This window comes from Bombus fervidus, chromosome 10 (assembly GCF_041682495.2).
Source record: "Bombus fervidus isolate BK054 chromosome 10, iyBomFerv1, whole genome shotgun sequence".
NCBI classification, from domain to species: domain Eukaryota; kingdom Metazoa; phylum Arthropoda; class Insecta; order Hymenoptera; family Apidae; genus Bombus; species Bombus fervidus.
This window is the reverse complement of record NC_091526.1, coordinates 4,596,869-4,609,708: the sequence shown is the minus strand read 5'-3', so window position 1 is coordinate 4,609,708 and position 12,840 is coordinate 4,596,869. Positions and strand designations below refer to the sequence as shown.

The 12,840-nt window shown below is 39.5% G+C and overlaps 1 protein-coding gene across 2 annotated transcripts in view; it reads right to left on the bottom strand.

The window, feature by feature from the left end:
* Dpn (bHLH protein deadpan) overlaps positions 1 to 12,840 on the bottom strand; it is a 142,831-nt gene that overhangs the window by 92,766 nt on the left and 37,225 nt on the right. Inside the window, exon 1 of one of the 2 annotated variants that reach the window (XM_072011852.1) lies at positions 12,606 to 12,795. The exons of the other annotated variant lie outside the window; for it this stretch is intronic. The gene's annotated coding sequence lies outside the window, so the exon portion shown is untranslated. Of the gene's footprint in view, positions 1 to 12,605; positions 12,796 to 12,840 lie in introns of those variants that run through there. 2 annotated transcript variants of the gene reach the window in all.

The window sequence follows — 12,840 nt, the reverse complement described above, 5'->3', positions numbered from 1 at the left end:
TGTTTTCCCATGATCATCAAAAATCATTACTATTACTTGTGAGCACACGGTAAAGTTTTTTTTAAAATATAATACACGTCCTCGATTTGCTCTTGTAGTATCGATTTAAAAATACTTCCTACTTTATAGATACTGAATTTAAAAAATCATTAATCGCGTAACAATTATATCAATTGTTGTTCTTTATATTTATCTATCATTTCCACCAATTTTTATTATTCTAAACTTCAAAAGTCTTCATTAATGATATTATTGCTTCTCTAGGTGGATTATTAATGTATTAAATTATTTGTATAGCTAGGTCCTGATTGCAATAAAAGGAAACGATGGGTATTGCAGCGATGGTAATTTTTTATTAGCTGTGATGTTTTGCGAAACAATTCCTGGCGTGGTTTTTGTGAAAAGAAACCGTGTATCGCGAGGACCATGCACTCACAGAATCACGTCCGTCCGTGGTAGGGTCAGGACCCCGGTTTCCCACAGATTACGACGAGGCATGCTCAGCAGGGAATGCCATTACATTCGCGATCGCCGATCTTTATGATTCCATCCAGCCAAAAAGGTCGGGCCAATCTTAAAACCACCCCACCAGCAATCCTCACTGACGGCTACGAGTCGTGCCACAATCTCGGAACAAGTCAACCAATCTCTCTTTTTACATAAATGTGTAGCAATATTTAGGAAAAAAATAATACCGTCCTATGTATGTACCATGTGTAAGTTTGTGAAAATATAGTGAATTTTTCCTTAAATTAATTTGTGGGTATAATTTGTTTCTTCATCATTCGTATTAAGTACACTATTGTGATATCTCACCTAAACGTATTTCGCAATAATTTTCTTCTTTCGTATTTCTTTTGCAGGATATCTTCGATCAATTAATCAACGAATTTGCTAAATAATAAATTCAGGTGTAAATGATAATTGGTAATGAAGAATACCGAATAGAGAAAGGTTTCTCAATCTATATCTGTGTAATGGGCATATCATATAGTTATACTACTGCGACACTGTTATTGCGGGCGTTGAAGTCCCCAAACATTAGCCCGGTGCTTTCGCTCAAAGCTTTCGCTTTTCGACATTTAATCGTATCAATCCCAAACCACAAGCAGTTATTACCTTACATTCTATACTTTACCTTCCACAGATCACTGTTAACAAATATTTACAATTTATTGAGAAAAGTAACTTCTGTGCTCAAAGAATCTCTAACCTTTATGCATAGAGTAATGTAGTAAATACTCCAAATTACTTCGATAAATTGCATGAAATAAAAATGGATTCTTCAATAAATACTTTACATTAAAACACCAACAAGCATTTTACAAACTGTATTGTATGCATTATGTATTTGTGGTTCTTCGGGTTTCAGTCATGTTTTTGTTAATACATTGTGTTTTATTCATGAAACGTTGGAAGTATGTCATCTAATTATCACGACAAAAATTTAAATTTTAAACTTAAAATTGTTGCGAAATTTCGTGTCCCTTTCAGAAAAGTTTTACACACAGATCATCGAATATTTGATCAGCCAGAGTCAATGCCAGGAGTTAATACGCGTAACCAGAAGAAATTCGTTCTCTCGTGACAGTTCGTTCCGTTCTCTACTTAGAAGCCGGTTCAAGGTCACAGGGCACGCGTTATACGACTGACTCTTAATTAGGTTTACGCTACACGGACGAGCGAAAGTTAATCTGGGACGCGTTTACGATCGCAAAAAACTATCGACTGAAATTGGAGACGCGCCTATTAGTCCGTGTAGTGTGTCTAGCGGCGATAGTCGACTGCACATTGGCGGTCTCCGATCAAAAGCAAGCGAACCAAAGTGATTGCGAGAGGATATGTTTTTTTTTTCATTGTACTAGCCACCGGCCTTGTTGCTGGAATGAGTTTTTAGCGCAAGATTCGTCTCGGCGATAATCCTCTAACGGCTACTGGTTATTGCTCGATATATAGAGAAGTCTGGAACGGTAGGTCAAGGTAATCCGATACCTTTCAAGCCACGTTCCATCGTAGATTATGCCATTACCTTGCCTTCCAAGGTATTCTCGATCGTGTTTCATCGTATAGACGAAGCGACCAAGCGCGGTAACTTTATTTGCTCGTGAAAAGATGTCCACGTATCGGGTTGGGACATAAAAAGATTAAAAAACTGTTAAACGAAATGGATGGTTTTTTGTTTCGAAGATGTTGAGAAAGATTGAAAGGGTTCATAGAATACGAGACGCAAGGTGTTATATTTTTTGCATGTTAAGTGGTGTTCTTCGTGCATTTCTTGCGATACCTAAGTGAACGTAGTTATTAATATAAAGTAGATTTCTGACAGGGTGATTCTATCGAAATATGTCATCAATCTTGCCAGTGAATAGGGCAAAGACGCGTATCAAGTCTAACATTTTAGACGTCTTCATTTTATTTATGTAAAACACCTGTTCAAGAAGAAGAAACACTAAACCTTTTACCGTTGTTATATAGTAAAAAACACACCTAACAATTAAAAAAACAATTATGCTCTTTAATAACGAAATGGTGTATATTACTTAAAAATTTACTACGCTAAAGCGATAGAAATAACCAACAAAGCCAAAGTCGATCATTCTTCACCAGATGGTCAAAAAACACTGTCGAATCCATTACTGGCGAATGCAATCTCTCGACCAATCAAATTTTCAAAAAGCTAAGAAACGAATCACAGATGTTAGGTGAAAATCATCGAAAGCGAACGCTCCGTATTTTTAACTCGTTTTCGATCACGGTGTCTGAGTTACGAGGAGGATTCCTCGAGCAACTTGTGGGCCATTGTGTGGCTGGAAACGCCTCGCCACGCTTTAACGCGTATAACACGACGATGCTTTTGGGTACCCACCACTTTCCTAGCACATAACTTCTACCTCCGGCACCGGTTACGCCTATGCCAACTGACTTACGCCGAAAAACTTATGATTCGAGCGGGGCAGGTATGCCATTTCACCTCGCTGCTGGACCGCAGCTACGATTAGTTGTCACCATAAAGCACAAGAACGCTTTGTTTGGGAGCCGTTCTAATTTTCCGACAGTGCCTCGTGCACGTGAAAACACATCGTTTATGTCACATAATTCAAACCGGCCGGGAACAAACGCTTGAAATTTATTCGCCGTAACAATTGTACGATTATTGGAAAATAATCTGAAGCAGATGGATTACACGGTCACCGGTGAAAGTTACTTTCGTGAAGAAAGTCGAGCCTCGCGAAGCGCCACTTTTCCCCCGTGTTCTTTTTGGATATTTTACGAGACGGTGTGGGAGGACGTGAAATAGAATTTCACGCGAAGAGATAAATTTGGGAGCCTCTGGTGCCTTGGAAAGACAGCTGTGAAAATGGAATTGGTTTTTAATATTATGGAAGGCGGATGCAGGATTTGTTAATAATGGAAGAGGGTAACAAGTTACAGTTTATGGAATAATAAACTCGAGAATAAATAAGTATAAATAATGAGAAGATCGAGAGATTATTTTATATGCTATTTCTGAAGGGATAGAACGAGGTAATGGGAAAACTATTTTTGCCAAGAGGAGTTAATGAAGCTTCTGTTATGACAGAAACTACAGAATCATTAGAGTGATTAGTCTGAGGGGATCAAAGGGAACGAGCAAAGATCGATCGAAGATTAAAAGTTCTCGATAAAGAGACCGCTTAAAGCGTGCCTAATGTGAAACTATTAACCCGCCAATTTCTGAAATTAAAAATTCCTTATTCGATAGCGTTTGAAAGAGTAAAATGTTATCGACCGTACCCATTTGCGACGGGATCAGGTAAAATGAGCACGGAGAGTATGCGAAAGATCGATCTTCGAGACGAACGAGATACTGGCCCGAAGATCGATCGACTTAAATTAAAGATTCGCGATAAAGTCTAATCTAAGCACGAATCTCGGATGCAACGGATCTTTGATTAAAGTGTCACTCCTTACACTATAGAAACGTCTTTCTGTCGAGATGAAGATAAGTTTGTTTCGAAAATTAACATGTTTCTACAATGTCGGTTTTAATAAAGCAGAAATGGGACAGACACCCGCTAAAGTCGATTTGTTGAAAGCTTGTACTCTTTACTTACTATATGACTCTCATATAAATGTTATACAACTCGGTTATTATTCTGTTGGTCCAAATACTCCGACAGAACATACATTTCCACGAAAATTGAGAAGAGAAAATTTATCATGGAATCACGAGATGGTACGACAAATGGACAAATGTCATGTTAAAAGCTAAGCTATTTCAATTTCATGAAAGTAGAGTTCTCTGTTTGAGAGTGTTTCACTGATAAACAAACTTCAAACTTTTAGATAACAAGTAATATACGTATTTACAAATCTGAATTTGGCTACATCAATACCTATCGCTCCATGTTTTCAATTTACGTTTTTCCGCCAGTAACGCCATCTTTTCATTGAACTTATCAAACAGGATAAATCTATTCACAAGCAATATACGTTTATTACATTCTACGCCTATGCCAGGCGCAGAAAACGCATCCTAGATCGGCAACTCTATCGCGAATCTCTAATTTCGAATCGATCGACGCCAGCCCCCTCGGTTTCGTCTAGGATCGATCGTGGACGAGATCCTACGGGGTCCTTCCTTTTGTGCGAAGGGCGCGCTTATTCGGGCGCGGACATCAAAGGGCTCCCTCGAAGCGACCTGTCTGTAATTACAGACACGAGGCGTGGCCCTGTGGAAGAACAATAGGACCGCTCTTTATCTCCCTCCCCTCTCACTCCCTCAGACGCGATGGGATCTCCGATCTGCGCGCTTTTCGGCCCCTCTGCGATCCCATCTACCCGCTGCGGAATATCGATCGGCTATCGATCGTCGATAAGACGATTTTAGGCGCTAAGGAGTTTCCATTCGGACGGCATACATTAAACCGAATGGCCCTACCCTGCCACCACCCAGGGGAGGATTTGTCAGATCTGAAACACACCAGCATTCGACGAAAATGTTGCCTTCCGCCACTGATCCAGAATATCAAGAGGATTGCAAGGGATGCTGCGCGAAATATGATGGTTTTATATGATTTAATACTGAGTGTCTTGTACGGCAATAAACGTGTTTAAGGATGATCGTTGGATGTGTTCTTGGATTTAGGATTTGACTTTAGTGAAGTCGGAGATTACTGTATTCATCTTGCTATAGAATTTGCAAATTTCGTTTGGAAATGAATGGACACATTTGAAAAATTCAATCGAAAACTTTGTGTTTTCTTGAGTTTAAGTTTGGAGTTTAGTGGTCGTTTCTTTTGATATAGGAAGTTTGTAAATTTCCATAAAAATGAATGGCTCCAAGAAGAGATGATTATTATAAATACTTTTATAAAATACGTTATTCGTTATTTTAGAAGAACTATTTTCTTAAAAATATTTGGGAAGTCGATGATCTTTATCATCTCTATATTCATTTTATAAAACAACGAAATAAGAATTTGGAAATTCATACAAATAGAAACGTTACAGAATAAAAATCAAAAATGTCTAAAATAATAGTTTCAAGATCTTAAGAACAACTTTATATGTACGAAAATAAGCATAAAATCTTTTATTAGTCTTTCTCCCTCCAATCTAGGAAAACCATCAGTAGGTATTTCACACGTGATTAGATCAATTTAGCGTGTAAAATGTATCATTCTTAATGAGCCATGTACTTAATGAATTGGAACAAGTATATAATAAAAAGAATCAACAAAAATCGCTTTACTGATCGTTTAGATTGCACCAAGAGATAGACATAATGGGCATAATGCAATGCTCGTAAGTACCTATGCACCTGACACTTGGCGAACGCCTAAATATATGCCTGGCCGACTAATTAATGATGCCGCCGAAAAAAAGGAACAGTGTGAAACTGTTCGATCCAGGATGCACTGTGTTTCGTATCGCGGTCAATTTAGATAGCCATCGAGTGGATCAAAAATTTAAACGAGGATGGGGGTGAGCGTAATATTCCCCGTCAGTATTATAATTAATGAACCTGATGCACTCTTACTGTTCCCTTTTTCCAAACTTTTTATTCCACTTTATCATTACATTGTCTAATAAAATTCCGATAATCGTATACAAAAATACCGTTTCTATCGAGATTATCACAGCGACCAGACATATGTTGGATCGGTCGATCCAATCGAAAGGAAGATAGCAGCGGAGCGGACCGGATAATCGAGCGTGCATCGCAATATCGTGAGTCTTTATCAAGCGTGAGATGGAGACAGGAAGTAGTGATCGATCGGGTGAAAATGAGATGCTTGGGCATTGATCGATCGAGAAATTCGTCTTTTGTTTTTGATACTTCAGATACGTAATCGATATCTTCTTCGTATCGAAATTGCTCGCGCTCGTTAATCATCCTGTCAGAATGTTTAATACATAATTGCAAGGCAAAGCGACGAATGCTCTGTTTTTCGAATAAGTTAATCTGGGATCCAATTAAACCTGGTGCGGTTCTTCGATCAGTTTCGGCTCCTACGTCTTTTCGTTAAAACATCCCTCAATTTACCGAAGGATACAAACAAGCTGTTATTTTACAAGGTCTTTTTTAACAAAAAGAAAATTCTTAATCCCTTAACGCTTATGCCCGTGAGACACGAACCAATCATCTTTTTTTTACAGAAACACTTGGTTTCTTGTTTCACTTCCTGCCACGCATTTTGCATCTTATTATATTAAATTGAATTGTAAGGTGTATAGGACTGGAATTATAAAAAGATATATTATTATATAGCGAAAAAGCAATTCCACGAAAAAAAAGTTGTGCATCTTTGATCGATTAAAGTATAAAGTGAAAAGATCAAAAAAATTGTACATTAAGATATTAATAATAATTCTTAAAAAATTCTTTGGCGATCACGATGAATAATGTCCATACCAACCTACTGTTACAATATACGACATAATCAATACTTCAAGCACCTCTAAATAAGGTTTTCTAATTATCTTACCAGCAAATCCCCATTCGCCTCATTCCTTCTACCAACAATTAATTTCCCTTATCTTCTCGCAAGAATAGTTGCACTTCTTCCACCCGATAACTTCACAAATCAAGGAGTCTCCTAACAAAAACTTTAATATCAAACTCCATAAATCCAGCCCGAGCAACGTGGAGCAAAATCAAGATCCCAGCGAACAATACCGCGGCTTCCAATTCCCCCGTTCCATCCAGGATGGGCGAATTAAAACGGGTATACCGTGCGGCTCGTGCCTAATTAAAATTAGCAGAACAATGCCTTTGAAATAAGAAGAACGCCCTTTTATACGCTGGAGGGTGGGGAAGTCGCATAGCCGCGAATGTTCGAGGGGGCAAAACCGCGAGTCACGGTTAGAAATTGGCGAAGGCGGAGAATAAAAAAGGTAGCATCGACAATACACAGCGAGCTGGACCGTTATTCTGAACGCATGAAGACGTCCCGGGGCGCGATCACGCGTGAAAAATATTAATCCACGGTGACGTGGACGCTCGCTAACGGGCGTCGTGTCTGTCAGTCACATTGGTCCCCTGAGAAAGACGCATTGCCGTGCACTTCGCTCGCTAATAAGCGGTTATGTCAACCGAGCCACCGGTAGATCGGTGAATGATAGTATTTTCGGCGGTTGGTGCCTCCGTCAATTATGCTAAACTAAGTGCAAGGATACAGCGCGGACGACAATGGCGGCGCGGCGCTACCGCGCATAGTGACCGCGTCCAACAGAAATCGAATCGGCGATCGGCGAGATATCGCGCGTCGAGAGAAAGATTTTGATCGATTATCGGGACGTAGATGATGAATAGCAACGAGTCTCACTCGCTGTCTCATTCTTAGCCTTTGATCGATGTCGATCGCAAAGGATTAACGGCAAAGGGACAGGTCGATCGATCCTGATTCTACAACCGTGCCTCGCGAATGCGATTAATTTTCTTTACGGAGCTTCATGGTAGTTTTTTGGAGAAGCAGATGCGGGCAAGATCGATGGATTAACTTCTTCTTTCAGGTACTTTGACCAACGTTTTGGTCTTTCATTTTAATTGACTAGCTTGATTTTTTGAAGCGTTGTGTACATGCAGTGCTATTTGCGCGCTAATCATTTAGTTCCAAGTATATGGCATTTTATATCATTTAGCGGCACTTACATATGACTACAAAAATTTGATATGAAAATGAAATATAAAACCTAATAAAAATACACTTCTTTGGAAAATAAAGGTATGTGTAAATACTTGTTGTAGGCATTGAGCTTCTTCTTGTGTTATCTTAGAATGTGTTGAAATTGAAAAAGAATGAATTTAATGTATTAATAGATCTTAATAGATCTAGTATATTAATATAATATAGTAGATCTAAGATATTAATAGATCTAATAAAGAAAATCGCGAGTTCTCTTATGTCTAATAATATGTCAGTGAACATATTCAATTATATTATAGACTTGGTGATTCCGAGTAACCATGCATGTTCCAAGACCAATTTGTTGTTTTACGTACTTGTCTCGTTCAACGTTCGACATCACGCGAGAGCCTCGTTTTCCAGTCGTAAAAGGTACAAAAATCAACCTGACTGCCAATAAGCTACACCTGCCCTTCAGATTTTTCAAACGATCCGCATTAACCGAGTCATTCAAGCTTGTTCTAACACACTTTGCGGCCTGACATGCAGTTATTAAAATACAAAGAAATATATCTTGGATAATTTTTGTCTATTAAATATTCATCAAGCGGTTTATTATTTCCATTGCTTATTACAGTGTTCACACTTTAACTCGTTACAAAGCAACTAAACCTCTTCAGAAATTTATCAAGGCCAGGAAGAGATAATTATCTTCGTTCCTTTTTATGGGCTATAATCAATGGGGAAGTATTAATGTAATGTTGTGGATATTATGGTTAACTATTCACGGAAGGACTTCACAGTTCAATAAAGATTTTATATGTTACTTTTACATTCAGAGGTACATTACATTGTATAATAAGCATTTTATTTGCACTCTAAAACATGCTTTGTACTTTAAAAATATTTTTTTGTTACATATGTCAAATTTATTTGGTATCAATCAATTACCGGAGATTATAAGCAAATGTGATGTCAGTACAGACTTTTGTCTTGTCTTTGACAGACGGGGTGTATTTCTCTCTACTTTCTAATTTCAAATATATTCAACCCTTCAGTGCTTTTGTTCTTTTGAAAAACGACTAGGAAGTCTAGCATGTGGCGCCTCCTAAACCTTAATATCTGTAGGCTATTGTCTAAAAGATGAGTGGCGTGGAGATTCGGATGAATTTCCAACCTAGGTTTAGGTTCGAAATTATAAGAGAATACTACAAATATCACTCTTTCAAAGATCAATATTTCCTCAATACTCTGGCTACGAATTAAACATTCAACACATATCGCTTAGCCAAGTTCAAAGAGTTTTTCAATGCCACTTGTAAGCACCTCCTAAGCTACCGTAAATCCTCTCGCGTGGCGCGAACCTGCGAATCGCGAGCCACGCAAAGGGAAAAAGAAGGAATGGCACGGAATGGTCTGCCCACGTAGAGGTGGTTTCGTAATAACGCCTAAGTAGGATCTTTATATTCCTAGCCGTGAGGCAGAGAACGTGGCCCCGATGGGAGAGCGACTCAGAAAAGGCAGAGAGATGTGAACGACTGCGAAGGAGAAAGGCCAGACACGGTAGAACAGAGGCGCGAGCAGAAAGATGAAAGCAGCGAAGAGGAGGGAGAAAGAAGGAACGAAACGGGCGAAAGGGAACCGAGAACAAGCAGCCAAAGTGAGTCTCATTTTAATTAGCATCAGCTGGTGCGACGTGTACTTAACAACTACGACTCGCCGTGGAGGAACCCGCGAGCGTCTGCGTCGTCTTTCTTTCTCTTCACCCTCGCGGCGCACACAGGCTGGAATTCCTCGCGAGAGATGTTTTATTCAGGGACACCGCGGGCCTCTGCCAGGGCAGAAACGAGCTGCTGCCCTTCCACCAGCCGTTTAAATGCGCCAGCCTCAAGTAGCCGCTACCGCAATTTGCATACAATCCACGCTGATTCGGCTCTTCAACCGAAGAAAGAGCAAAGGGGCACCCACGAGCGCCTCTCGATCCTCCAAACGAAAGCAAACGCCTCTTCGCCTTCCTGAAACGAGCGCCTTCTTGAATCCGGTCATTTCGATGGACGCGTGCTGCGCCAATTACCGTCCTGGCGAAAATCACTGTGTTTTGAGGTACAAGTTGTCGACGAGGGTAATTGGCATCGTTCAAGAGAACATTGTATGTTGATATTCGATTGGCTTGATGAGAACATTCGTAGCATTTGGAGGGATGATGCGCATATGTAGGTTTAATCTTGTAGGAATGTTTGAGTGTTTTGGGAAGAGTGATGATATATTATGAAGAGGATTTTGAAATTTTATGGACTAGAATCGAATAAATCGAGAGTTAGGTATGAGAATAGTTTAGATTAAAATTGTGTAGATGAAAAATTGAAAGGTTATTAAAAGTTTATTAAAAGCTGTCTCAGACTATTTGAGTTACGTGTAAAGAATCGAGATTAATTGCTTGATTTCTGAAGAATTGAATACCAATTATGTGCTTTAATGCTGAAAGTGAGAAACTTAAAGAAATTAAGTAGATCAATTTAGTTCCTGTGTGGCTTATTTATAGAATATCTGAAAGTAAAAAGAGTATATAAAATATTCTTCCTAATACTGACGTAAATATTTTATCAAATTTCTTCCCCAAAAGTCATTGAATGCTAAACACTTTGATAGATAATGAAATCTAAAATAAATAACATGACTAATTTACAAACGAGCCAAGAAGCGAATGTCGAAATATATAGAAAATTTGATCGCACACCAAACAGTATATAGATTAACGTTTTTAAGATTTTCGGAGAAAACCGGGCACTAAAGAGCAGCGCAAAAAAGTTAAGCGCGGTGGGAGGATCGCTTAATTTGTTTTTAATATTCGGGAAAAAGACAGGGGAGCAGTAAATACTTGTAACGTGATCAACCACGTGCAGGCAATCTGCAGTCAGTGTGCTTAACTTCCGAATTGCAGGCATTCGCCTAAGGAGGAATAACCCTCGTAGAAAAGCATCAGCTTCTTCGAGCCGCGAGCGACTCGATTTGCAGTCTTGCTACTGTTTCATAATTACAATCACTCACATCGAATCTACCAGTAGATGCTTGGATTCATTTCGTTTTGTCATAAATCGTTCTACTCTACATTTCTTTCATATATTTCTTTTTATTATTTTTTTTTTTTTTTTTTTTTCAGATTATGATACACACCCCCGCTAAAGCTGACAAGATGGTGCCTCCTAAAAGCATCCCGCTAAGTCTAATCAGTCGACGTCAAGATGACCTCCGGTGAATGATGAGGAGAAGAGTAGGACAAGACGTTGCACGCTACTTATGCATTATTCATTCGTGTAATGCAGCCTGAAGGGGACTCGCTCAGAATTGGATTTTGATGAATTTAATCTCGAATTTGCTCTGGGCTCTGTGCACCTCCGAACGGGATTAACAAGTTCTTTCGGTTTCGTTGTAATCTTACCTGACCACGTGTTACATCGCTACTCTCGCTATCCTGCGGTGGTTGCCTCTTTAAGTATCGAAGCAATTTTACAAAATTTATCTTTTAGACACATTTTCTCTACTTCTCCGTAACGACAGGAAGAGAAAATCTAGCAAATTTCTTGGAATGATGCAATTATTAATATCCTACATAATATATAATATAGAGATTCTAGGAGGAAATTTGTATAAGAAATCCAATGAGAGAAGATATATTTTAATTTTCAAAAGGATATCAATTTTATAACCTTTAAATGCCCGCCGTTATACCTATTCACATGATCTTTATATTGAATTCCCTAAAAACGTTAACTTCTCACCTACGCCTCACGCAACACGTGCGACATAAAGAATAAGCGATGATTACAAAACACGCTCCACCAGAAGCACCATTCCACTTGATAATTGTCTTCCACGTGTATCGCGAGTTTAAAGGAATTTTTTAATTAATCCGAAGGAAGATACGGAGGGCTGAGGGTCTTGCAGCATCACGGGCCGATCGAGAGCAGCCTGTAAAGGGACTGCTCGAACGTATTGGTGAACAGTGGGTTCGGTGTAGGCGGAGAGTCTGTACGTTCCTTGTCGGTGAAACGAAGAAGAAGAAGACGAAGAAGAACCAAACGAGAAGAAGAAGAAGAAGACGATGAAGAACCAAACGAGAAGAAGAAGAAGAAGAAGGAAGAAACAGAAAGGAACGATGGGATGGTGAAACGGAGAGGCTTAATTAATGAGACGTACGCGGCAGCTGCAGATACCAAGATGCATTGTAAATACACTGAGGCCAGAAAAACTATTGTCCCTGAACGAGATTTATACCTGTCCCAATTACACTCGCGTCGGACCGTTCAATTTTTTTCGCTCGCTGGACAATTCGTTGAGCTTCAGAGATCCTTTCTGCATGAACCCCGTGGCTCGATAACGTTCCTCCGTTTGGTCGACCGCGATCGTTACACTCGAGCACACGCCAGACAACAAAATGTCCATCCCAACCTCTCCGATGAACATCCAAAACGTAAAAAGAGTCGTAAAGCTCACCCACGCGGATTAACGTTGGCGCGCAAGAGTCACCAACGTTTCCATCCAACGTTGTATCAATCTTCGCCAAGGTACGCCACACAGGCATTTCTCGTGTAGACCAACGCCTAGCAATTTGTTTCTGCGATATTGGCTAATGACAGGAGAACGCGGTGCACGCGTTTCAACAGGTGTTGAGCGGCTAGCTAGGGCCTCCGGAATTTAAATATAGCGAAATATTATGAGTCCAGAAATT